The 27,900-nt window shown below is 35.7% G+C and overlaps 1 long non-coding RNA gene across 1 annotated transcript; it reads right to left on the bottom strand.

Annotated features, from left to right (window-relative positions):
- LOC139076233 (uncharacterized) lies at positions 1 to 27,777 on the bottom strand. Its single transcript, XR_011527616.1, has 3 exons — positions 27,689 to 27,777; positions 16,728 to 16,846; positions 1 to 137 (listed from the first exon to the last, which is right to left on the bottom strand). It is a non-coding gene; the product is annotated as an uncharacterized lncRNA (long non-coding RNA).
- Positions 27,778 to 27,900: the final 123 nt, after the last annotated feature.

Below are 27,900 nucleotides of genomic sequence, written 5' to 3' on the forward strand. Positions count from 1 at the left end.
ACAACCTTGGTTCTCTGTAACTTGTCCTGCCTTCTTATCTGCTTACAGACTTCTTGGTCACTAGTGACAGAAATTGACTCCAGCGATCTGGATAAAAATCAGGGATTCATAGAACGATGGAAAGGCTGAGGACTAGGCTGGAAAGTGAATGAAAAACACAGTTTAGGCAGCTTACACCAAAGGACATCAAATATTAAGTTAGAGGAATGGTCCTTCCCATGCTCTCCCTACGCTGCAGGGAAACGTGAACTCCAATAATCTCTACGTTGCTAAATCGCTTGTTCCAGATTTGAAGTCCCAATTGTGGGCTGTCTTTCTGGTTGGGGAACCTGAGTCAACCGCACCAGCACTGGCAGGACAAGGGTAGGGAGAGGGCCATTCTGCTTCCCTGGACTTCCACAGGGGGAGGGGGTCACCACCTTAAACACTACACACAATAGAGGATTCTCCAGAGGGGGTTTTGTCCATTGTTCATGCATCTCCTGACTCTCTACTGTGATTATAAGGCCTTGTGCTCCTCTCATTTCTTCCACAATAACTGGAAAATTTCTAGACATATTATAGTTATCTGTATACATCTGTTGAATTAATTTCAATAAGATATTATCTTTACGTTTCTCAGAACTTATGTTCACCAAATATTCGCTTGTTTATTCAGTAAAAAAATAAGTAAATAAAAAGATGGGAGGAGTGAATCAAAAACATCTGAATGTCAACTCCTTTGTGCAGTCCTGTTTACTGAGAGTAGAGATTGTGATTAACCTGTGTCCTGTCTCATTTATGTTTTCAACCCTCAGTTTTCATTCAATTCTCCTCCTTCCTGCTACTCTTCAATGATTTCACACTTCACTCTGCACTGATGAGGGCCTCTATAATCTAAACCACTGCCTCTCTATTTCCCACCACCATCCCCCTTGTTCACTCCAATCGCTGGTATACGCATCTACTCAGGGACCCTCACCGAGTTCCCTCAGCTTGGAAAACTCTTGCCTCACTTTCTGCCTTGGCCTACTAACCAGCTTTGCTCAGGTCTTTGTTTCAGTCGAAGAAGTCTCCTCTGACAACCCTACACCAAATCACTGCTTCCACCATCTTGCGTTAGTCACTCTCTATTCCTTGCTCCCTGCTTTATTTTTATTTATAGCATTTATCACCAACAGACATATTATCGTTTTTTTATTGCCTATATTCCCCACTTATCCACCAAAATATAAGCCTCATGTGCACAAAGATTTTTTTTGTTTAAGTCAGTGCTTGGCACACTGCAGCCCATGGGCCATATTCATCCTCCCATTTTGGTATGGGCTGCGAGCTTAGAACATACACATGAACATTTGCAATTGATTTTATTATAGGAATGCTAACTCTGAACCTAAATCAAGCAAAATTTCATTCTCTCTAGAAAAAGAATTCCATTCTTCTCATTAGTAAACCTGTATTACAAAAAAAATTGTACTCATTTTTTATTATTGTGTTTTTACTTTCATCCATACAAATTTGGGAAATTTATTTTCTCTTTTGTTATGTAAGTACTACATCACCAATTTTGCCCCTTGGCCCACAATGCCTAAAATATTTACTATTTGGCCTTTGTCAGTTTGCTGACTTCTGGGTTTAGTTCATAGCTGTACGATCAACACCCATGGCAGTGTCTGGAATAAAGAAGGTCCTTAAAACATTTGTTGAACGGATAAATAAGTGAATTACTGCTGGGGCTGTTGGAGGGAATAGATCGTGGAGAATGGGCTGTGAAGAGATCTAAGCACAGCTTTGAATCATATATAAGATCAAAAGAGTGGGCCAAATTCAGGCAGAAGACAAGAGACCTAGGGACCCCTGAGGCAGCAAGTTCTTTAAGGAGCAAGCTTATCTATCACTTATTTCCTTCTCCGTCATGATGTTGTAGCATATAAAAGACACTAGGAGAGAGTGAATAAGAGCATTTTCCCTGCTGGCTGACGGACCCTGGTTAGAGTTCCAGGTCTGCCACTACTGGCTGTAGGATATTGGCAAGTTCAACTCCCCAAGTCTCTGTTTCCTCATCAGAAAATGAGAATAAAATTAGTATCACCTCACGGTATCGTTGAGAGATTCAAGTAAAACAATGGAAGACACTCAGAGAACATGATAAAAACTAGCTATAAATGTTTTCTTGCTGCATATCTAATATTACATTTTTCATTCATTCACTCACTGATTATAACAATGGAGCATGGAGTCTAAGTTGACTGAAAAGGAACTGATGACATGGAGGAAGGACAGTTTAAGGTGGTCGGATCAACGGATTGATTGTCCTGGGGAGCTAAATAATTATTGGGGTTAGGGTACCAGTTGGAAAGATAGTTTGTGATCAAGAAATGGGACCTTTGAAATTGATATTGGGGTGCAATTATTGGTAATGACAAGGTCTAAGGTAACAATGACCAACGGAAATATAATGCAAACCACATATGCAATTTTAAATGTTCTAGTAGCTACACAAAAAGTAAAAAGAAAGGGATAAAAATAATTTTAATAATATATTTTATTTAACCAAATATTTCAAGATACTATCATTTCAACATGTAATCAATATAAAAATTATTAATAAAATATATTACATTCTTTTTTTATCCTAAGTCTTTGGAATGTGGTATATATTTTATATTTATAGTACAGCCCAATTAGGAAGCTAAATTTTTATCAGAAATATTTGATAGGTGTTTGGATTTCAGAACATTTACAATTGAAAAAAGTGAATATATGTATCCAAATGGATCCAAACATTCTTAAAAGTTTTTCACTTACTAAATCACATATCATTTTTAAAATCTGCATTTAAATTAATTAAGGTTAAATAAAATTGAAAATTCAATCACCCAGTCGTGTTAACCACATTTCAAGAGCTCAACAGCACACACAGCTAGTGCCTACGTTATTGGACAGTGCAGGTCTAGGGTGTGACCATTGGACCGAGTGGCTGAAATATGGTAGATGGCAAGATCATTGGAGAAGGTGGGATCAAGAAACAGAGAGGCCAGGATATGAGAAGACTCATCCAATTGGATAGTGAAACCACCAAGATTTATGATGGATGTGTTGTAGAGAGTGGCCAAGACTCAGGAATTATAAGAGAAGAATGAGGGATGGTGTGGGCTTGACAGATGACCCACGACAAGCTTTGGGATTTTAGGGAGGAACAAGGAAAGGAGAGTGGTTTGGAAGTGGGAATAGGGAGCAAAAAGTAAGAAGACATACTCCAGCTGCAGCCAAGTGAGGAACATGGGAGCAAAAACAGTCTCTGCTTGAGAGAGCTGCAGCGAGGATAAAAGGGATATTTTTTGATTTATTGCTAATAGCCATTCTAATGTGTGTGAAGTGGTATTTCATTGTGGTTTTGACGTGCATTTCCCTAATGACTAATTATGTTGAGAATCTTTTCACGTTTTATTGGCCATTTGTATATTTTCCCTTTGGAGAAATGTATGTTCTAGTTCTTTGCCCATGTTTTAATCAGGCTTTTTGTTGTTGAGTTGTAGGAGTTCTTTATTTTTCTGAAGATTAAATCCTTATGAGATACACGATTTTCAAATATTTTCTCCCATTTTGTTGGTTGTCTCTTCACCCTCTTGATAGTGTCCTTTGATGCACAAAAATTTTAATTTTAATGAAGTCCATATTATCTATTTTTTCTTTTGTTGCCTTTATTTTTGGTGTCATACTTAAGCAATCACTGCAAAATCCGAGATCATAGAGATTTGCCCCTATGTTTTCTTCTAAGATCTCTACAGTTTTTTCTCTTAAACTTAGGTCTTTGACGCATTTTGAGTTAATTTTTGTGTATTATGTAATGTAAGGGTCCAACTTTATTCTTTTGCATGAGGTTGTCCAGTTTTCTCAGCACCATTTGTTGAAGAGGCTGTTCTTTCCCCATATGGATGGTCTTGGCACCCTTGTTGAAATTAATTTACCATAGATGTGAGGGTTTGTTTCTCAGCTCTCAGTTCTATTCCATTGGTCTATATGTCTGTTCTTAAGTCAGCACCACCCTGTTTTGATTACTGCAGATTTTGTGGTAAGTTTTAAATTGAGGAGTGTGAGTCCTCCATCTCTGTTCTTTTTCAAGATTGATTTTGCTATTCTGGGTTCCTTGAAATTCTGTATGAATTTTATGATGGGCTTTCCAATTTCTGCAGAAAACACTGTTGGGATTTTGATAGGGATTGCATTGAATCTGTATATGGCTTTGGGTAGTATTACCATTTTGTAAATATTAGGTCTTCCAGTCTGTGAACATGGGATGTCCTTCCATTTTAGTCTTCTTTAATTTCTTTCAGCAATGTTTGTAGTTTACAATAGATGAGTCTTGTGCCTCTTTGGTTAAATTTATTCCCAAGTCTTTTCTTCTTTTTACTTTATTGCAAATTATTTTCTTAATTTCCTTTGAAAGGCATTTGTTGTAAGTGTGTAGAAATACAAATAATTTTCATATGTTGATCTGTATCCTGCAACTTTGCCAAATTCACTGATTAGCTCTAAGTGTTTTTTTGTGTGTGTGCAGATTTGCTGGGTTTTTCTACATGTAAGTACATGCTATCTGTGAACGGATTTAGTTTTGCTTCCTCTCTTTAATTTGGATGCTTTTTATTTCTTTTTCTTGCCTAATTACTCTGATTAGACTTTCTAGGACTATGTCAAATAGGAGTAGTGAAAATGGGTATGCTTATCTTGTTTCTGACCTTAGGGAAGCATTTTCAGTCTTTTGTCATTGAGTAAGATATTAGCTACACAAATTGTTTGCAGTTTAGAATATTCCATCCACTTCCTCCTGACACTCTTTGACTGCAGTCATGTGTTGCTTAACAATGGGGATACGTTCTGAGAAATGCATTGTTAGGCAATTTTGTTGTTGTGCAAACATCAGAGTGTACTTACACAGACCTAGATGGTATAGCCTACTACACATCTAGGCTATATGGTACTAATATTATGGGACCACCTTCATATACGTGGTTTGTCATTGATCGAAATGTCCTTACTGGAGAATGACTATTCTTTTGGTTCTATTTTACGTAGTCTCTTCTTAGAAACTCAAGCTATTCACATGTTAGTTCTCTGTTCCGTGCTTTCAAAACTACAATCTTCATTTCTATGTTTTCATCTCTATGTCCATATCCTCTTCGTTCTAGAGGGCTTTCTTAATTTTATTCTACATATTACTGATTCTATTTTCTCAATATTGGTTCAGTTCTGTTCTTTCCCCAGTATGGATTTTTATTGTGTCATTACATCTTTAATTTCCTTGTATTCAGTCCTTATTACACTTATTGACCTTCTTTCTGGCTTCTTCTCTTATTATGGTTTTCTGTTTATTTTTCGTAGAGGCTACATCTATTTACATTGCATTACAAATACAAAAACACAAAATGTATTTACATACATTGACATGCATGAGAATGTCAAGCAATTTCATAAAGTTTTGTCTTGAATACTATAATACAACTTTCTATTTCTGTCTGTACCTCTCTTTATATTTACAGTAGTTTTAAATATATGTGTATAACTTTTTTTTTTAAAGATTTTATCTTTTCCTTTTTCTCCCCAAAGCCCCCCGGTACACAGCTGTACATTCTCCGCTGTGGGTCCTTCCAGTTGTGGCATGCGGGACGCTGCCTCAGCGTGGCTTGACGAGCAGTGCCATGTCCGTGCCCAGGATTCGAACCAACGAAACACCGGGCTGCCTGCAGCCGAGCGCGCGAACTTAACCACTCGGCCACGGGGCCAGCCCCTGTGTATAACTTTTTAAGTAATATCTGTTTTGCCTATTTGACTTTAAACTTAATGCAGAGTGCCCATGTCTGATTTATTTTCTCTTCTATTTCCAGTGCCTCACACAGTGCCAATTGCATAGAACAGGTTCAAAAAATATTTTTTGAACAAAGACTAAATGGTTTTAGAATTATCTCTATCTTTCCCTTATTCTATATTATGTTTTTCAGAGACAATAGCTTGAACTTTTGCATGTTTTTGTTTATTATGTGGCAAGATCTAGGGACACTTAATATTTTTAAACAGAGATAGTCCTAGCCCTGCTCTTGTCTATGTTAATAGCAGTTGAATTTTTTTTCCAGATTTGAAGTCAGAAGGCAAATTGGCCTTCTATTCCAATTTCTAGCAGGAATTTTCTCTATACAATCATGTTCTCCTTAGGGTGCCTTTCTATCCATCTTCCATTTGATCTCGACAGCCTGAACTAATGGAATGTACAAAAAACTACAAATCCCAGCATGCACTACCACCTGGCCTTATCTTGCACAGGTATCAGGATGCAATTTGCCATTGCTCATCCTTCCAGATGTTCTATGAATGGATGTGGTGTGCATATTTAGGGGAGTAGGAATGGGGAGGAATTTCTCTATGTGTGTATGTGTGTATATGTATACATATATAAAATAGATTTCTGGCTAAGTAAAAGTAAAAGACTGCATCTTAAATCTGGGCAGGTAGCAGCTATAGTTGCGCTATATGACTTTCTTGGAACTTTGAATGTTTATTCCTCAATATCAGAGTTGGAAGTTTGGGAGAAATTTCTTACTACTGTGGTAAAATGCATATATAAATTTCAACCTGGTATGAGGATTGAAGAGGTGATATACACGTTGAGTCATCCTGAGATTTTAATTTAAGATCCCTTACTTTGGGCTACATTAACTTGTTTAATCTTCCAATAGAATTTTGTTAAACATGTGGTAGGTAAACATGTGAAATAAAGCTCCTCATCTCCAAGACAGGATATCTCATTTTCTTGGAGGAAGAGCTACTTTTCATTTTCCTTAAGTCTTAATATGTTTAAGGGATAAAGAGATATGATGAACTAGTACTGAGTGTTGATAGAAATGCTCTGGGGGCTTATAAATACGGCCAGATCCTTGTGGGATGTTGAGAGTGGTATGAGGATGAGTCAACCAACAGTGAACTCTTTCCCAATGAAAACTAAATGATGATGTGATATTGATTAATGTGTTTTTCAGTCTGAAAGGGTGACTATTTGGTGGTTATTTACATATTTGTTTGCCTAGCTCTGAGTAGAGAATATGATCTCTACTAGGCATAACTGTGAACAACCAATACAGGGTTTAATTACATACACAATGCTTGCTCAGAAACCAGACAGAGTCCAGGTGGAGAGTAACTGTGAATGCCACCATTTCACAAGCCAAGTAAGAGAGGCAGAGACTGGCTGAGAAATTCCTTAGAGTACATCACAAACTAGGGACAGACTTAGAATGAAATTCACAAGCACTGAGGTTCCAGTCTGTTGCTTAGTCACCGAATCTTTCCTCTATTCAACCTTCAGTCATGATTCTCCCTTTAGATTGAAAGACAGATTTACTTATGAAAGTTGGTGCATGTTGTGTGACGGGGGAATGAGCAGGAGTGAGAATCCAAGTGATGCTTCTATATATAGCAATTGTGGACACTGCTAAATTTAGGTGGTAAATATTTTATTCATTACTTCAGATTTCTTTTTCATTTTAAAGAGGATATATGCTTTCAAAAAATTGGCATTATAGTAAAATGAGAAAGAAGAATAATTAAAAAATAATTGTCTAATCGTCTAAATTAAAAAAATCAACCTTTCGTTGAATTTCCTTCTTTGGACACACACACACACAATTTTTATTATACATATTATATTTTAATTTTACCAATCTTTAAACAAAGCTTTGAAATTTTAAAATAGTGATTATGGAAGAGTATTTAGTCAGATAATAATTGTGAAGGTCAGAATTCAATGGTTAGAATTCTAAAGGAATGACTACCACTCTGAAATTAAACATACAAAATATGACAGAAATTCATAGTTTGCCATACAGCTCTACAGGGGTTTAACAAATTATTTGTTGAAAAAATGAGCATGCATATATGTACATAGATAATACTTTATATCCAGATGTGTGAACACCAATAATTGACTCAATTGGCTTGAAAGAGACCAGAAAAATTACCAAAGTCTTCAGCAGGATTTTTTTACCTCATAATGTTATATAATAATAATAATCATTTATTATGTACCTATTGTTGTATATAGTACCATACAGATGTAAATTCTCTTTACAACAACAGCCAAGAAAGAGATGCATAATTATCTCAATTTTACAGATGAGGAAATAAAGGCTTAGAGAAACAGAACGTGTGAAGTGATCTGCACAGGTTCACACAGCTAGTGAGTAGCTGAATTTGAATCAATACATAGTTAATTCCAAAATCATTTGACTTTTGATCAGTGCAAGGGGATGAACAAACTTTAGTTTCTCATCTCAACAGTTTCACAAAAGATTAGATGCAATTAAAAGACTGTAATGGATGAAATTAAAGTCTCTGACTAGCTAAACTCAGAGACCTATCATAGTAAAGGCTGTAGATTTATTGTTTTATGAATGCATGACACAAATATCTTTTATAGAAGGAAACTATTTTTTAAAAAATAAGAGTGTAGTGTTCTGAACATTGTAGCTTGGAAATTTACCCTCTGCTAAACTATTCTGGTTTATCTATCACTTAAAAAACAGTTTTATTGAGGTATACTTGAAATACAATCAACTGCACATTTTAAAAGTATACGCTTTGCTAAGTCTGACGTATGCATATACACATGAAGCCATCACCATGTGTCAATCACCCCACAGGTTTCAGGCCTTTATATAAGGCCCCTCTCACCCTTTCCCCTTGTCCCCAAACCCCATAAGCAACCACTGACTGTTTTCTGTCACTATAGAATAGATTAGTTTGTATTTTCCAGAGTTTTATAGAAATGGAATTATATAGTACACATCCTTTTATTGTCTGGATTCTTTTAGCGTAATTATTTGAAATTCATCCTTTGTTTGGTGTGTATCAAAAGTCCATTCCTTTTCATTGCTGGGTAGTATTCCTTTGTATGTATTTATCACAATTTGTTTATCATTCTCCTGTTGATAGATATTTAGGTTGCTTCTAATGTTTGGCTATTCAAATAAAGCTGCTCTGAATATTCATGGACAATTTGCTGTATGGACGTGCTCTTTCTTTTCTCTTGGGCAAATACCTGAGTGGAATGGCTGGATCATATTTTAGTGTACACTTAACTTTTTAAGAAATTACCAAACTGTTTAACAAAATTGTACCATTTTACATTCCTACCAACAGTACATGAGTGTTCCAGTTTTTAATATTCTCCACTACACGTGGAAAGGTCAATCTTTTTAATTTGAGCCATTCTGATGTACCTACCATTTTTAAATGATATTAAGAAGTTAAATAATCATTTTTTTGGGGTGCTGACAATTTTCAAACTAGGGTAATATTAGGCAAAAACCGTCAAAAGGATGAAGCTTTCCTTGATCATATAATATTGTCATTTTAAAATATTTGATAATGTTATGAACAGTTATATTTCAGGGTTTTCCAGTTAAAACAACAACTCCTGGGGTAAAGATAATGTTATTTTTAGGTCTTCTTTTTATGGCTTTAATGATGTTTTGTAATTTTTGTATGCAGTTCTGGTATATTTTTGTTACTCTAGTTTTAGGTATTTTGAAAGTTTTTTGTTATTGTGAATATAATTTTTTAAATAATATTTTCATATATTTTAAAAATATTGTTGATTGTTTATCACAACACTATCTTATCTAGCCTCCTTGATAAACTCATTTTTTTCATTGTTTTATCTATATTTTCTATGTAGGCAATCATTTTGTCTGTAAATGACATTTTTTTTCATCCTTTCGAATCCTATACCTCTTATTTCTCTTTCATATTGTATTGCATTGAAATTAAATGCTTTTTTGAGGCTAGAAATTATTGAAGTCCTTTCCTTAGTGTTCATTTCGGATCAAACAAGCATATAATGTGCTGTCTTTTGAAGACATGAATTCTAATCGGTGCTGCTTATTATCTGTATAACCTTGAGCAAGTAATTTATTTAACTGAGTCTCAGTTTTTTCTTCTGAGAATAGGGATAATAAAAATATTTGCAAACCCAATTTACTGGGATGTTGTGAGGATCAAATGAAATAAAATATCTGAACGCAATTTTTAAACTGTGAATCAACATGCATGATTAAATTATATGGCTATTATGGAGGAGCTAGTGCATCTGTTTCTTTGGAGTTGTTTTAAGGGAGCTATCTTATCCCTAAATAACTTTATAAATAGTCATTAGCTTGTTAAGAACTTCTGTTTTTATTCAGTGATTGGTTCAGAGCCAGCTATAAGAAAATTTATCATGAGAAATTAATATAAATAATGAGAAAATCATATCAGTTTGATGTTTCAGCAAAAAGTTGAAAACTTGAGAAAAAGTAAACCACATTAATAAAGGTATCATAAATGTGGGAATGCTTTTGAAAATAAGACATTGCCTTAGATTAGAAATTAGATCATAAAAACCTGAAATACGAAGTCTGGTGATTCTAAATGACATATGTTGAACACAATGATCATCATTTCACTTATATTTTGATAGTCTGTAGAATGTCTACTTATACCTAGATGACATATTTGTAAGTAATTTTTCTTTTCTTTTTTTAATAGGGAAAACTGTATATGAGAAATACATACAGCTACATACTCTAGCTAGATGGGCCAGTTAATGCTGACTTACTCATAAGACTGGCCAGCAAGAAATTGTTCTGATCTTTGAAGTAAGACTTGCATTCTGATCATTAAACATTCACTCTTGTTGATCAAAGGCAAATCAGTTATCAAAAGAAGAAAGAAAAACTAGGTCAAAAGGTGAAAAACAAAATGAGGAATAAAGTAAAAGAAAGTATCTCTCATTCCCAGCTCATTAGTTAATCATGTGGGTTTTAAAATAAATATTTTAAATGTTTTATTAATTGTAAGATACCATAGATTATGCTAGTTTTCCTCAATTTAGACCCAAGAACAGAATTTATGATGGTCTACATTGTAGACAATGATTTTTAAATCTGACAGTTAAATGGAAAGCATACTTTGTATTGGTGGAAAGGAGTTAACCTTGGCACTCCAATCTACCCAGAATTTATAAATCAGGATATTTTCTAATTGCTAGTATATGTTCATGCAGCATGGATGAAATAATTGAGCACTAACTTTAAAATTTTGTACATGTACCCAACGCCGTGGTAGACGCTGTTCAAGCAAGCAGCACACAGTTTTGACCTTGAGGCTAGACATCCTAATTTATTCCTCAGCTTGAGTTACTTCTGACTCATTCAAAGTGGATATACGAGTGTGTGCTGTGGGAGGAGGTGAGGAGAAATGGGATATTGGGAAAATGTCCTGACAGGAAAGTCATTGATCACAGAGAAGGGTATGGCTGCCGGTGGCGCTGTTCCGAATCTGAGCTGTGAAGAATGGTGTGTAGTCATGACCCGGATGTTGACCTTTAAGTTTTCTAGATTAATGGGGAGATTGGAGTTACTTGCTAAGAACACTATTTTAGGAGAATCCTAAATAAAGCATCACTATAAGCAAACTATGGAATTTTTGTGTATCTTCAACCTTTTCTGCTATTTCTTCCAATTCATTGTAACCTGAATTTTCTGTTTTTCATCTGCCTTATTTCTTTTTTTTTTTTTTAAAGATTTTATTTTTTCCTTTTTCTCCCCAAAGCCCCCTGGTACATAGTTGTGTATTCTTCGTTGTGGGTTCCTCTAGTTGTGGCATGTGGGACGCTGCCTCAGCGTGGTCTGACGAGCAGTGCCATGTCCGCGCCCAGGATTCGAACTGACGAAACACTGGGTCACCTGCAGCGGAGCGCGCGAACTTAACCACTCGGCCACGGGGCCAGCCCCTCATCTGCCTTATTTCTACCATTTATTGGCTTTCATCTCCATCTCTCACTACTTTGATGACTTCTGCACAGGAGTCAGAATTTTCTTCTCTACTCTGCATTCTCATCTCTATCTCTGTGCTTGGCTCATGCAACAATGGACTCAAATTTCCTGAATTACTTCAATTTTGCTGAGTTAAATATTCAGTTCGTTTAAGCCATGGCTCAACCACCATCCTCCCTTAGATGATGCCAACATTTGAAACATCTGACTACCTTAAACTAACAAATCCCCTCACTCTAATTTCCTTGATTTCATATCTTTCACTTCCACCATCCTATACCACCTGAAGGTGTTCACTCCTCTGATTGTAACTTTTAATCCTTTGATTTCTTGATTGTCTCTTAAATTGTTCCTGCTCTATGCCTTAGCTTATACCATTATTTCTGTTCAGAATATTATCCACCTTTTGAAATATTCTTCATCATCCAAGGATCCTTCCAAATGTCATTTACCTGAAGCATTCTCTTATCTCTTCAGTTACAACATAAAAAAATAACTTTACACTTACAAGTTGCTTTCTCCTACAATATTTAATTTTATTGTCACAACAACCTTGTGAATTCCGCTGTTGTTTCATCCATTTTAAAGAGAGCTAGTGTAGTAGCACTGGATCTATAGATGAGGTTTTTCTTCTTGTTCAGTCCTTTTCCTGCTAACCCATCCCGCCAGATGGGTCAAATCCTCAGAATTTTCTTAGTGGATCATTTGCATCATTTGATGGCACTTAACATTCAGTGATTTATTACATAATTATTTTTATACATGTAAGAGCTCCTGCTTCTATTTTTTAAGCTCCAGATAATGTCTTAATTTCCTTTAAAGTCCCAGAGAAACTGTCTCAGTGCTTTAAACATGGATGATGCTCACTATATATCTGTTGAATAGATGAACAAATTAATTAAAGGACACTACAAAAGATAGAGTGTTGGAAGCCAGAGCCAGGATGCGGAGCAACATGCTTTCACAATACTATTTTGTAAGTAAAACAATTGAGGCTTAAAGAGGGCAAAAGGTTTCTTGGGGTCACATCACAAATTAGGAACGGAATTAAAAAGAAAACGCAGAGGCCCTGAGGTTCCACTCTGCTGCTTAGTCACTGAATCTTTCTTCTTTTCAGCTTTCAGTCATGGCTCTCTCTCTAGATTGAAAGAAAGATTCGCTTATGGAAAATGGTGCAGATAGTGTGACGGGCAATGGGGGTCTGGCCCCATGACATTTCCATACACCCTTACCAAGATCAGCTGTGTTTAGCATCTTTCTTTATCAATTTTGCCCACTTTGTGATCCTCCAGGTTAAAATACGGCCATTACTTCCATTGATTCCTGTAAATATGGGGATGTTATGAAGATTAGCAATGCAAGACACATAATATCCTGCGAGCTCCACAGAAGAAAGGTATTACAGAAATACAAAGCATGATTATTTCTGCCACTAGCAACAGAACTAAGCACACCAAAACATAGTTTCAGGCTGCTGAGCCACCAGCAGATGATGTGCACTTTTTTTTCTCTACATGGATTAAAGTGGAAAAGATATCTTTTGGGCCATTTGGGCCATTTACTCCACTTAAGCTTTTCTTTTCTTTTTTTTTTTTTTTTTTGGTGGGGTGGGGGTGATAGCAGTAGAGGGGGAGGTTAGAAGTGAGATTAATTTCAGATTAAAACACACAGAGTGACAAACAGGAAAACTAGTATAAAGAAATAAATATAAAAATAATATTAACGTAAAAAATGTGGCCTTGTTTGTCCCTTGCTTGCATTTCTTGTTGTTGGGTTTATTCTGAAACAAAGTACTATCAAACACATTGAATTCAGTTGGACTTAAACAGAAGAAGGATCACGAGGTGTTACGGAAGAACGTTCTGTATCAATAGAGAAATGATAGAATTTAGAGTTGATCATAAGAAACATTATTTTATGAAAACAGTTTTGCATGAAATCAGTGATATCACTTGATTTGTTGTGATTCACGCTTCTCATGACTGGAAGGGATGTAATTCCATGACTTACATATTAGATAATAATATTAAGTGGTGGGAAACAGGGATCACCTCTGTTCAACTTTTGTTTAGTGTATATGCCGGGATTTTGGCATTTTTATATGAAATAACTTCACACCTCATCCAGAGTGGAAAAGGTATCCTTCCACAGTCTGATGACCTGGTTTGATGGCTCCATGAGGCAAATGGCCCTAGAATTTACTGCCAGGAAGACTGACAGCATTAACTAGGAAAAGTGAAACATTATCCGACAGAGACATGCTCCTAAATGAGAACAGTGAACACTAAATGTCTCCACGTATCTGGTCCATGTGTTCAGTGATCTGGGCATATACGTGCAGCTAACTAACTCTGGCATCATCGTGGAAAAGCCAGGTGGCTCAGAATCATCTAAGCCTTGGAAGCGTTACTGGGGTTTTTCTGTTGCTGATGTCAGGCAACTGGAAGAGTCTGCTTTGTACAGTTCCCGGGTTGATATTAGACTAATTCTACGGTGTGAAAATCTGGGATCTCAGATGAATATTTGTCTAATTACTGAAGGCGAATGCCAGCTGTTCCTCGAGGAGACCCCTGGCTTTGCCCCTCTTCCACGAGTGGGTAGACGGACCTTCTGTAGGATGAGAACCTTGGACAGGCTTTTCAGGCATCTCGAAAGCTGTAACAGTTTTACCTGCTCGTCTGGAATCTAATATCCCTCCTTATTTTTCTGCAGCAAGTAATGTCTTTCCCAGGGCAGGTGTCAGATGATTTTTATGTCCTGCCTCTATTCGTCGCCTGCATATTTCCACTAAGGAAACTGAGGCTCAGGGAAGTGAAATAAGTTGTCCGAGATGAAACAGATTGTCCAATCCAGATCTCCTTGGTTCCAAAGGCTGTGATCTTACTCGTGCGCTACCATTCATCCACAGTCTGAGCGTGAGAAGCGATTTTTTGAGACGCATTAGTCCAAGGGCCTGTCCTCCGTCAATCTCTGGACACTGCTGTGTTTTCTCATTGGATCCAGCTTGAAGTCAGAATGGCAATAAGGTCCATCTACATTAGCTTAGGCCTAGTGGAGTTACTCCCCCTGCCTCCAGCTTTCATTGAAAGAGGTCACAAAAAGCAGCAACATTCAGTCTACTTCTTTTTCAGAAGCCCCAGGTTAAATCTCACAGGAGAATTTCTTTTATAGTTTAGAGCCTAAGTATTAGAATTTTCATCTGTGAGGAATCGATATGTTTTCTACTTTCAATTAATAAACACGACACACCTTTATGAGTTTCTTTTTGCACTTGCTTTTACAAAGCTGAGTTAAATTGGATATTTTGTCATATGAACCATATAATGTTTTTGGCTAAAATGTTTAGTTTTTCTCCTCTCTTTGTTTCTGGTTTTCTAATTTCTTAAGTGTATTTTTCATGTTATTCATTTCAACTATTTCAATTCCTGTCAATAAATGAGTAAAACCTTTATAAAGAGAACAGAATTTAATCCTTCTTCTATCTTTTATCTTCTATACTTTTTTTCAAGAGACATTATATGCTGTACAATGCGTCCTTTGATAGAAGAGGATCTGAAGTCTAGGTAAAGATACCGCGGAGAGTGACCATGTTGAAGATACAGAATCCAGTTAAACTCATTCAATGCTTTTTGAGTACAGACTATGTGTTAGGCACTGTGGGATATTATAAGCATTAATATAAATGTAAACATAGCCTCTGACTTTTCCAGCTTGCAAACTCAAAAACCACCAAAAATGATACAGTGTATAATTAATTTTATAAAAAGTTAAAAAGAACTTAAAGAAAATGAAAAATCTCTAGAATATTTTATGACAGTGACGTTTTAAAACTCTAAACTATCTAAGATAGTAACTTAAAGCTTTTATTCTTGAAACCATATAGGAATATCTCAGCAACTTATTCTACCGTGTGGTTAACCTTGTGTTCTAATGTTCCTTAAACTCAGCTTTTTATCCACTGCAACATACGTCGCAATGCTGTTCCGTTAACAACATGCTAAGCACAGGCAATTGCTCAGATATTATGCCTGTGGATTATGTATCATTTTTTGGCGTATCAACCTACCCCTCTCTTCTCCATTCAAGAAAGCAGATGGAAATACAAGTGAGGGTGACATTATTTTAAGGATAATCTTGAATCTGCTCTCATTTATATGAAAAGTGAATTATTTACAAACCGCAGCTTAACTGTGACTACAATGTGTCAACAGAATTGCTGTGCAACACCAAAACAGAGTCATAATTAATGTTTTAATTTTGCTCCATTTTCTAATTCTTAGCACTTTACCGATAAGACAAGTACTTGATTATTATTTCTCACAGTGTTTGTTTCTCTAAACTTATTTAAATTCCTTTTAACCATTTCTTATGTTATTTTTATTGCTAAATAACTCAATGCCTAGCTATGTGTTAGCAACAAATGGAAGATAAGAATCTACCAGCGTCTATGGACTTGTGAGCTTTCATTCTAAATTAGCCACATTGATTGCCTGCAAGATCAATTCATTAGATTCCAGGTCTTGTTTCACTTGGTTTCACTCATAGTAAGGGAGTCAAGATTGTGATCCTTGAATGTATTACTTTGAGAGTTTTATAAGACCTTTAACCTTCTTGTGCTCCTCAGGATTCCTGGTATCTCTGAAATGTCTTAGTTATAGAATAACTAATATAGAATTTTAGACTAAGATATAAAATTTTCTAATTATACATATTTGACTAAGGCAGGCAGGTATATGATTTTGGTTGGGCTTTTGGAAAATTTTTACCATAATGATACAAGACAATAATGACCTATTATATTAGGATAGGTTAGCTTATGCTTAGTAATTAGCAACCTCTAAACATCAACAGTTTAAAACAACAAAGATTTGTATCTCTACATACCAGTGCAGGTTGCTGGGGTGTGGAGGGGACCTGCTCGTCATCACTCAGGGACCTAGGCTGACAGAGTCGCTGTCATGTTATGATGCCTGCATCTCCACATGAGGCTTCCAGGTTTGCCACTGTAATCATGGAGAATCATCATCAGTTTTTAAATAGCTCTATAAGTGTGACATATCACTTTTCCTCACATTTCGTTTGCTGACTCAAGCCATATGGTTACAACAAACTTCAAGAGGCAAGGAAGCTTAATCCTCCTGCAAGCCCAGGAAGGGACTGACCCCCAGAAAGATTTGTCATACTTATTGCGTTTGACTGTGGCATCTCTGTGTGGAGGTAGTAAAGAAAAAAATAGAAAACTATGTTTAAATAATTTATGTACATTTAAAAATGTTATAAATTTGTCAATATCACATCACAGAAAAAAAGAAAAGGTATGAGACTACCACAACATTAATGCAGCCCCTGATAGCATTTCAAAGTATTTTTCTTACACTTTCTTCTATATATTTATTATTGTTAAAAAGTTGTAATTATAGTGATGTTTCAATTTTATTACTTGTTTTTGTCTTTCAACATTATAACAAAAATGATATCTCTATGAAGCTAGATAGTATTTATGACTTTTTTACTGGTTACATGAAATCTTATTTAGTGGATGTACCATCATTTACTTACCTACCTCCATTGTTGGGCCTATTCATTGTTTACAGTTTTTTCCAGCTTTATTGAGGTATAACTGACAAATAAAAATTGTATATGTTTAAGATATTCAACACGATATATGTATACATTGTGAAATGATTACCACAATCAATTCAATTAACACATCCCTCACCTCACATAGCTGTTATTTTTTGTATTTGTGTGGTAGGAACAGAAGATTTACTCTCTGAGGACATTTCAAGTGTATAATACAGTATTAGTAACTACAGTCACCATGCTGTACATTAGATCCCCAAAACCTATTCATCTTATAAATGAAAGTTTGTATCATTTGATCGTCTCCCCAGTTTCCCTACGCTCAACCCCTGGTAACTACCATTATACTCTCTGGTTCTATGAGTATGATTTTTTTAGATTCCACATATAAGTGATACCACACAGTGTTTGTCTTTCTCTGGTTTATTTTACTCAGCATAATGTTCTCCAGTTTCATCCATGTTGTCACAAATCGTAAGATTTCCTTCTTTTTAAGACTGAATAATATTCCAGAGTGCGTGTGTGTGTTCGTGTGTGTGTGTATGTATGTGTGTATACCACATTTTCTTTATCCATTCATCTGTTAATGGACAGTGAGATTGCTTCCATATCTTGACTATTGTGACTAATGCTGCAATGAAAATGGGAGCGCAGATATCTCTTTAAGATACTGATTTAAATTCCTTTGGATGTATATATATATCCGGTGGTAGGAAAGCTGGATCATATGGTGGTTCTGTTTTTAATTTTTGAGGAACTACCATACTGTTTTCCACAACGGCTGTACCAATTTCCATTCCCACTAACAGCATACAAGGGTTCCTTTTTCTCCGTATCCTCACCACACTTATCTTTTATCTTTTTGATAGTAGCCATCTTAACTAGGTGTAAGGTGATGTTTCATTTTGGTTTTGACTTGGATTTCTCTGATAATTAGTGATGTTGAGCACCTTTTCATATACCTGTTGGCCAAATGTATATCATCTCCGGGAAAATGTGAATTCAGGTTCCTCGCCCATTTTTCAATTGGGTTGTTATTTTATTTATTTATTTTTTTTGCTATTGAGTTGTATGAGGTCCTTATTTATTTTGGATATTAACCCCTTATCGAATATACAGTTTGTGAATATTTTATCCCATTCCCTAGGTTGTCTTTTCATGTTTTTGATTCTTTCCTTTGCTCTGCAGAAACTTTTTAGTTTGATGTAGTCATACTTGTTTATTTTTGCTCTCGTTGTCCGTACTTTGTTGTCATATCTAAAAAAAATCATCAACAAGACCAATGCCAAGGAGTTTTTCTCTTATGTTTTCTTCTAGAAGTTTTACTTTTTGAGTCTTACATTTAAGTCTTAATCCCTTTTGAGTCAAATTTTGTATATGGTGTAAGATAGAGGTCCAATTCCATTCTTTTGCATGTGGGTATTCACTTTCATCAACATCGTTTACTGAAGAGACTCTCTTTCCCCATTGTGTATTCTTGGCACCCTTGTTGTAGGTTATCGACTATATATGTGTGAGTTTATTTCTTGGCTCTTCTTTCTGTTCCACTGGTCTATGAGTCTGTTTTTATGCCAGTACCATATTATTTTGATTACTATATCTTTGTAATATAGTTTGAAATCAGGAAATGTGATACCTCTAGCTTTGTTCTTCTTTCTCAATATTGCTTTAGCCGTTTGGGGCCTTTTGTGGTTCCATATGAATTTGGGGATTGTTTTTTCTATTTCTGCAAAAACATGCCAAAATGCCGTTGGAATTTTGATAGAGATTGCTTTGAATCTATAGATAGCTTTGAGTAGTATGGACATTTTTACAAGGGCAATTCTTCCAAATCAAGAACTTGGGATACTTTTCCATTTATTTGTGTCTTCTTCAGTTTCTTTCATTAATGTTTTATAGATTTCAGTGTATAGGTCTTTCACTTCCTTGTCTAAATTTATTCCTAAATATTTTGTTCTTTTTGATGCTATTGTAAGTGGGATTGTTCTCTGAATTTCTTTTTTGGACAGCTCATTGTTAGCGTATAGAAGAGGAACTGATTTTTGTATCCTGAAACTTCACTGAATTCATTTATTAGTTCTAAGAGTTTCTTGGTGGAGTCTAAGTGGTTAGAAATGAATATTCTTGTGTCCTACCATCCATCTACTAAATTAGTTTTCAGTTTAACAAGATTTGCAGGTGATTTGTATATGCATTAAAATTTGAGAAGCATTTATTCAGACCACTTTTTGCAGGCTGATGCTGACTGGTTTTAGGAGTAGGATAATTTTAGAAATATGGAATAGTGACTCTAATTCAACATTTAGATTTACTGGTTCTCTAGTTTCACTTCTCCAGGATTTTCTGAAGAAAGTAGGTCAAAGTTTTCAAATTGTGCTTTAAAAAATATTTAATTTTACTAAATCCAAAGTTGTCTTGTAATTAACTTAAGCAAGTAACAGCTAAAAATCTGTATAAACACACACACACACGCAGTCTGCCTATATAGCTGTGGGCAGAAAGACTGTTGAGTAGTTATATGATTAGTGTAATGTATGTAGAGAATAATTTCAGTGGCTAGTTTGTATTTGTTTTCGCCATGAGTTCATTACATTTTAGACATGTCTGCTGAAAAAGGAGAGTGAATTCCAGTTGATAACCTTATAGAACTAGTTTGATAAAAGGTCCTGTGTTATAATATCTATCTAGATCTATCTATCCATCTCTTCTAAAAAGTTTGCCTTATAGTATTTAAGTCTATGCCAATGTTTATGTTTATATCTACATATATATCATTCTATATCAAAAGAATAAACTTGTGGTTTCTTCAGTCAATTCATAGACAATAGAATATTAAAACTGAAAGAAACTTTATTACACACATCAATCCAGCCCCTGGTCTCCACTGTAGATCTGAATCTATCATTTTAAAACTTTCTGATCATAAGATCCATCTGAGCCACTGTGTCCTGGAATTTGTATTTTAATAAGCTCCTAAGGTGATTCTTATGGATCAAGTATGTTTGGGAATCATTGAAATCAATGAGTTAGTGCATGTATAAATTATTCTCCTCTTAGAAAAAAAGAAACTTACATAATATTAAAATTAATATTTAATATTTTTAGTTGTGTTTTTAATATAAATTTAGAGTTGATTCTAAATTTAGTATTTGGAAACTCTATATTCAGTATTTTATAATTCAGAAGAGTCCAAAGCCCTTTGAAAAGTCATAAGAATTCATTTTGGACTCACTTTTTAGGTTTTTTCAAATATACAAATTAAAAGATATAGTCCACGTAATTTGTGAAAGTGGAGATTTTTATGATTATGCAAGATCAAATTAAGAAAGCACATACTCTTGGCATGAGCATTGGTGTGGAATGTATCATTAACTCATTTCCCATTTGCCTTGATGTTGACATCTGTTTGCTCAGAGTTAGGAGGCTGCGGGACCAGAATATTTGGTCTCTATCTATGAATCTTGCAGGGAAACTTTAACTCAACTGCTGAAAAAGTAAATGCACAATGAAGAAAAGACTACAATTGAGCTGGCTACTTCAAAAAAACAGATTCAGTAACCATCTCTGTCTTTAGCTTAGGGGTGCACCAAATGTTTACAATCACTTGTATGGCAAACAGCATTTTCTTATATTCCTCATGGCTCAGGAGTCAAAACCATATGCTACTTATAATAATGGACTTTTCTAGGGTACAAAGCTATCCATATTCATCTCACAGGAAATGTTTACATGGGAGCAAAATTCTCTAGCATCAGAATAAATCAGTAACATCTCACAGTTCAAATTTCCATATGCTTCCTTGGCATAATAAAGAAGAAAAATTCTGATGCTGTATAATACGCTTTAATTAAAAACAAAACTTTTCTAAAAATCATGGAAGTTCCCAAATAGTGCAGACAGGTGTATCATTTTGCCTTATTATAAACATTTATCATCAAGTGGAAATAAGTTATAATGCAGATATTGTGTACTTTTTTAAATCTGAAAATATCTGTTTATTTTAATCAATTAAAATAGGATTTGGCTTGGATTAAGTTTTAGGAGTTCTGCAATGTCAGACTGCATCAGGAGAAATTGAGCTCTGTTGTCTGGGTGATACAGACATAGCCAAAGCATTTAAATCTTTTAAAAATTATGACTTGAGGTTTTAGTCTTTAAGAAAACATCTAATCATTTTTTATGTTTGCAAACTTAAGCTCTTTAGGTTTCCTCTTATCATAAATATATTATGGTTTATATCGATAATTGATAACATCACTATTTGAGAGCTTATTTCACTTATTTTCATGCTTTTCAATGAGGAAAGGTCAGTAGTAGTCATATAACTAAGAAACTTTCAAAATAGGATCCTGACTATGATAGGAAAACATTAGTCCAGATGCTTGTAAAACAGAATTTCATTTTATGTGATGAGTGATTTAATGGACATGTTGATTCTTTCTGGTAAAAAGTCATTTGAATTTTTCAGAGATAATACGAATAGCCAAGTTATTTATAATCACTTTTGCAAAATATGCTCTCGCACAAAGGTGGGAGAGTTTCAGCCTTAAGTTACTAAAGGGACTATCAAAGAAGTGATTATTGGAAGACTTCTTGTTTGCAAATAAATCACTGTTAATTAAATCATTTGAACCTAGAATTTAGTATTGCCATCAAACAATTTCCCCCTGACTGTTTAGATTAAAATATTCTTGGATTTTCTCTCATTCTGAAAAAGTAATAGTAGAGCCACTAATTTCATGTAAAAATGATAAGAAAAATCTCTATTTTTGATACTTATTTTTAATAGCAATTGCAAATAAAGTAATAAAAATTAGTATTTCAGATCTTCCCCCACTAATACTATATGTTTTCAAATAGAAAAGACAGGATTTTGTACTATATCTCCAAAGGGTAAGGAGAAATGGAACTTACAAAGCACACAGCTTCCAGTTGCATGGGTCTTATGTTCCAACTCCATTAGCAGTAAAACTTCATTTTCACTGCTGGAGGGGTACAGAGGCTCGAGCCTGTTTTCTAAGTTAGTCCGGACCAAGCATAATGTAAAGTTTTTCTTTTTTTTTCTCTTTTTTGTGCTACACTTTAAGTTGCACCTGGAAGTAAGTAGCTAACTAGAATAGACTAATGATGTGCTCGGTGTCACCAACAGCCGTGGAGTAAGCACCTCTCTCTGTCTGGGTTCTCCAGTGAACTCTTAAACCATTGGCTTTTAATTCAAGAACACACTCAGAGGAGCGGGTTCCCTGCTCTTTATTACATTCCAGGGGCAGCTCCATCAAACCGCGTCACCGTCGCTCAGCACAGCACTGACTCTCTCCAATAAAAAAACACTCCAGGTGCTGCACTGAATGGATTATTATCAACAGAGGACTCCAGAATTTGGTTTATGCCCTACTTTTGCGAGATTCAGGGTAGCCTGAGGTCCCAGATGTGTTTTATGAGTGCCAACATGACAAGTGGAAAAGATCTGGCCTGACATATGAGGATGGTCAGTAGAGAGCGGTATTCTAACCCAACGTTCCACACTGTTTGCTTAAGAAACCATTTCAGGAGGAAAAAAAAGAGGCTTACTAAGCCCCTTTGTGAAAACGGCATCGAAGGCAAAATGATTGATAAAGAAAAGAAACAGGGAACAGCAATAGCGAGAGCGAGAGCGAAAGCAAGCCAGCGCGTGAGAGAACAGCAAGAGCAGCCCCAAGATGGAGGAGCAATTCTTTAGACATCATAGTCACCTTCCGAGAGGATCTAAGAAGTCCCTTAATTCTTCCTCGAAAGAAAACCAAGAACTTAAGAAAAGATTTAAATGAGGTGATTCTTACTCCCTTCCAAGATTATTTAAGAAAAGTATTTTACTACTATGCATAAAATAATCAAATCCTCGGAGACTAGGCAGTAGATAAATTTTTAATGGTAAATCTTTGTCTCAAAAATAGATTTTTGTGTACATGATAATTCTTTGAAGTCAAAGACTAAACTCTAACGTGGTGTATACGGCGATCCCTTGCCTGTGCCCGTTTTCCTCCCTTGCTGGTCTCCTTTTACATCATCCTGCTCACCCGTGTTTGTTCATTAGCAGTGAAGATCCTGTTATTCTCCATGCATTCCTACTCGGTTTTTTTCTCATCTCTGTGGCTTTGCATATCATCTCTTCTGTACTCGGAACTTCAGCCCATTTAAAGTTTGTCTCATAATTGAGGCACAGATCAAGGGTTGCCTCCTCTAGGAAGCCTTCCTTGATGTCCTCACCTCCACTTGGCCCATCCATGTGCACCCTTAATACTCACTGAACTTCTCCATTGCATTTTTCCTATGTCTTTATTCTTAACCAGTCTCTGACTTGTGTGACTGCGGAAACTGGATTGAATGAGTATTTAAAACGTGTTCCTGGAACTGAGTAGATGTTCAGCAGATAATTTAGAAAGAATGAATGACTGAAGTTTCTTCAGCAAGCTGTACATCTACCTGTAGGAAAAATTGACTTGGGCCATTTATAAAGAAAAATGTTTTTGCTCCCAGCTTTGCAATACTTGTGGTCTTCAGTCAAAAGCCTTTAATTGCTGGCTAGGCAAAGCCAAGGTAAGAAAGACATTCTCAGAAGGTGGGAAACATTGAAATGACTATTCTAACAGAACCAGAAAAGCTGGGACATACTGCAATGTGTCATTCATAAATTGTGAATTTCATTTCATGTAATATCTCTTTAAAAATAGAGTAGCTTCTGTTATTCTTTCATGTATTTATTTTTGAGAACTTAGAATGAGCCAAGCCCTATGTAAGGCTCTGGGGAAGCGAGGCTGAAAACGGCACATGCTTCCCTCTGAGGGTTCACAGTCTGGTCAAAGGCAATATTATGGCTTGCAGGCAAGCCTACGGGGATGAAAGATTTTGAGTGATGAGAACTAGGCCTAGAAAATGTAGAAAAATCTTCAAGGAGAAACAGCCAACTTAAGTCATATCTACAGACTGAACCAGCATGGATGGCAGAAGCAGGATGGGAGAAGGTAGCAAGCTGGAAATTCTCAGAAGGCAGCAAGGTGGGCAGGAGCTCAGACTTGCATGATTAATTTTGCTGGGAAGCACTTTCAGGGAAGAAAGAGAAGGAAAATAATGAAAAAAGGTGCCTGAGATGAATTGTGGTGGTGGACGTGGAAGGGTCACACCTTTGTTTCCTACAAGCTCGTGACACTGACCTGAACTAAGCCTCAGTTTCCTCATCTGTAAAGTGGGTATAAAGAAAGAATGAATAAGTACACAATCTTTGTGAAAGGCAAAGGAAGAATCAGATAAAAAATGCTGTTTTTTTTTTTTTTTTTTTGGCAAAGCAAGACAATTTTTAGCATCCTTTTCTGCACAGACCATGAATGCTCTGAAATGCTCAAATGGGTGCTTGGTTCTACCTTGGGTGCCCCCGACTGAAGACCCTCTGAACCCCCGAGCACAGCGTGGCCTTCTGTTTTCTGCATTGGTAGCTCAAGGCCTTAACCTTTTATCATTATTTTAATGATGTTTTTATGTTTATTTTAACTGTAAATCACATTAACGGAGTTTTGAAGGGTATGTCAGAGGGCTTAAAAACTGCATTAAAGTCATTCTAAGAGCTCAAGAATTTGTCAGGTCTGCGACGTTTAGTCAAGATGAGCCAGTCAAGTGTGGACATGTTGGAGGGATTGTGTGGGATGGTATTTAAATCGTTCAGGGTTTGAGGGGTGGAAATGGGTGGAAATGGACTCATCGTAGAGCTTTTGCTCCATATTAGCAATGGTTAAGAGGATAACTTATAGCTTTTGTTAAGGACTTTAACCAAGGCAAAAATACCCTGATAAAGCAACTATTTATATTATGCTTAAATTATTTTCTGAAGAATATGATCACACCAGAACATTACATAATTTAGGAAGCGTTAGTGAAATTCTATACTTCCCTTATATTTCATAAATGTATTATGCTAATGAAAGACAGGAATTCATTTTTCCGTATTTTGGAATCCTAGCTTTAGGGGTCAAAAATCCCATTTGTAAGGTTTTTCTTACAAAATAGGTGTTTAAGCAAGAAAAATAGAAAATACGAAAAAATCAACTGCTACTACTGTTAATATTTTGGTATATACAGTTTTTTTTATACTTTTCCATGGATATTAGTCAGGATATCTCAACTGCTGAAATGGATACCCTCAAAATATTGGTGGCTTAGCACAACAGGTTACTTCTTACTGTGGAGGGGCGTGCCAGCAGTGGGGGGCAGCGCAGTGCTGCTCTGCTCCATGCAGTCACTCAGGGCATTCCCATCGTTAATGCCTGGAGATTCCTGGCCAGCGATCGACCTCCAGTCATGGGGAAGACAGGATGGCAAGTGAGATGTTTATAAGTTTCAGACCACAAAATGTGACCCACATTTCTGCTTACACTAGGAAATGTAGTCTAGCTATGTGCCCGGTCTGGAGGGGAAGCAGCTTCAATGTGTGCAAATATGTACGTAAACAGACTCGAGTACTATGCGTTCTCCTGTGCAATATTGTTTATTTACTTAGCGATATATCTCAAACGTCTTTCCTTGTTATTTATATTATCACTATTTGATTGCACTACAATGTATTTCACTTAGGTTAATTTCTTGTTAAACATTTTGGTTATTACCAGTTGTCATGAATGTGTGCACCAGTTTGCTAATATTCTTGTACCATGGCTTACTAGCCTGGTTGTTTCCTTAAAAAATCCCCAGTAGAGTTGCTGAGTCAAAGAGTATGCAGTTAAAACAAAAAGACTTTTGACACTTTGGCGAATTTCCTCCAGAAATTTATATTTCTACCATTGATGAGTGTTGACATTTTTCTCTTAGGTAGTGAGGTCTGTAGGTGGAAGCTGAAAATTGCAGTTACAGTATTCTTTTTATTTTAGTGTGAATTAAAGAACCACTCATCAAGTACTTATTGAGCATCTACTAAATGACTGGACTGCGCTATAAGGAATTCAGGAAAAGTATTTAAGATTGATTTTCTTGGGAAATAGTACTCTGTTCTATGTGTTTAACACTAAAAGGGAGGCTCAGGTGCCTGCCTCTCCCCAATTCAGTCACTGATGCTGCGGTTTTTACTCTGGCTACAGAAGGGAGTAGAGAGAGGTAAGGGTGTTTCTTAAAATTATAAAGGATGAGGCACTTTGTAACAAATTCAAATGAAAAATTAAAGTACTTAAATTTATTCTTACTGTGATAAGGAGTTCAAAATGACTTCTGGGTACGGGTGAGCACAGGACACAAAATCAGGTAAAGGCAACACAAATCTGAGGAGTGACTAGAGAAGACCTCAGAATCATGCCTCAGCTTTGGCTTCATGCATTTCTTGGGGAAGAAACAGGATATATAATTAGATTACTGTTGTAATTGTAAATTATGCATTCCCATGGCCAATAGTAGCCCAAGACAACCTTAAATTTTGTTTAATTTTAAACATTGATACTTACAAAGAGGTGTAAGATTTGAGGCATCTTCTGAGCTTTTTAACTTTTTCTCATTATTCTGATGATCATTTTCCACATAGCTAATGATCATTATATGCTCATTTAAAAACATAATTTTGGATATACTCTGAAACCATAAAGATTGATTTTATTTCACTGTTTGGATATACTCTGAAACCGTAAAGATTGATTTTATTCCAATGATAACTATCTTCCCTTTTATTATTTAAAATTATATTTGGGTTTAGCTTTTGTTTTAAAGTGATGTATTTCTCAGATTTAGATTTGTTGCCCTGTTTATGTGTGCGTTAAATGGAAATAATTTATTACAAAATTAGTTAATTAGATTCTTGTTTGTTTTTCTGTTGTAAGCTCTATAAAGTTTTAGTGAAAGTCAGACCTTGTGTCTCCTGAGATGTAGCGTCCACAGAATGTTATTTCTACAAAATGGAAATATAGTCTTTATTATTAGATACCTGAGTTATAGCTATGTATCTCTGTACCTCTATGATGTGTAAGCATTCCTATGAACAGATACATCGATGCAGGCTGTGTAGAAAACTGAAACTTTCCAGATAGATACTCTAGTCTCTAAATGCTCAGAATGGCCCTGACGAAGTTCAAAGAATACTAGAATAGTTTTAAAAACTAATAGGCACATGTGCTTGGAGTTGAAATAATTATAAACAACAAACAAATAAAAATGAATACTCTTCCTTTTAAAATATCTAAAACAAAATTCTCAATGTCTAAACTTGTCTCACAAATACTTGTTAACTTGAAAGACTTTTTTTAACTTATGCTTACCTGATCAGGGCCATTGACTCAATTAATTCATCAACCATCCCTTGTGTGAGGTACTTGGTCCACTTTCCTGAAGACTTCCTGGCCTGCTGGGGCAGACAAGCAAACAGAACCATGATTCAAAACGATAAGGGCTCCTAAAGAGGGAGTCCTGGGTTCTCTGGGAACATAAGAAAAAGGCTGAGTCTAGAATACCCAAGAAGGAGTCCCAAAGG

This window comes from Equus przewalskii, chromosome 15 (assembly GCF_037783145.1).
Source record: "Equus przewalskii isolate Varuska chromosome 15, EquPr2, whole genome shotgun sequence".
Taxonomy (NCBI): domain Eukaryota; kingdom Metazoa; phylum Chordata; class Mammalia; order Perissodactyla; family Equidae; genus Equus; species Equus przewalskii.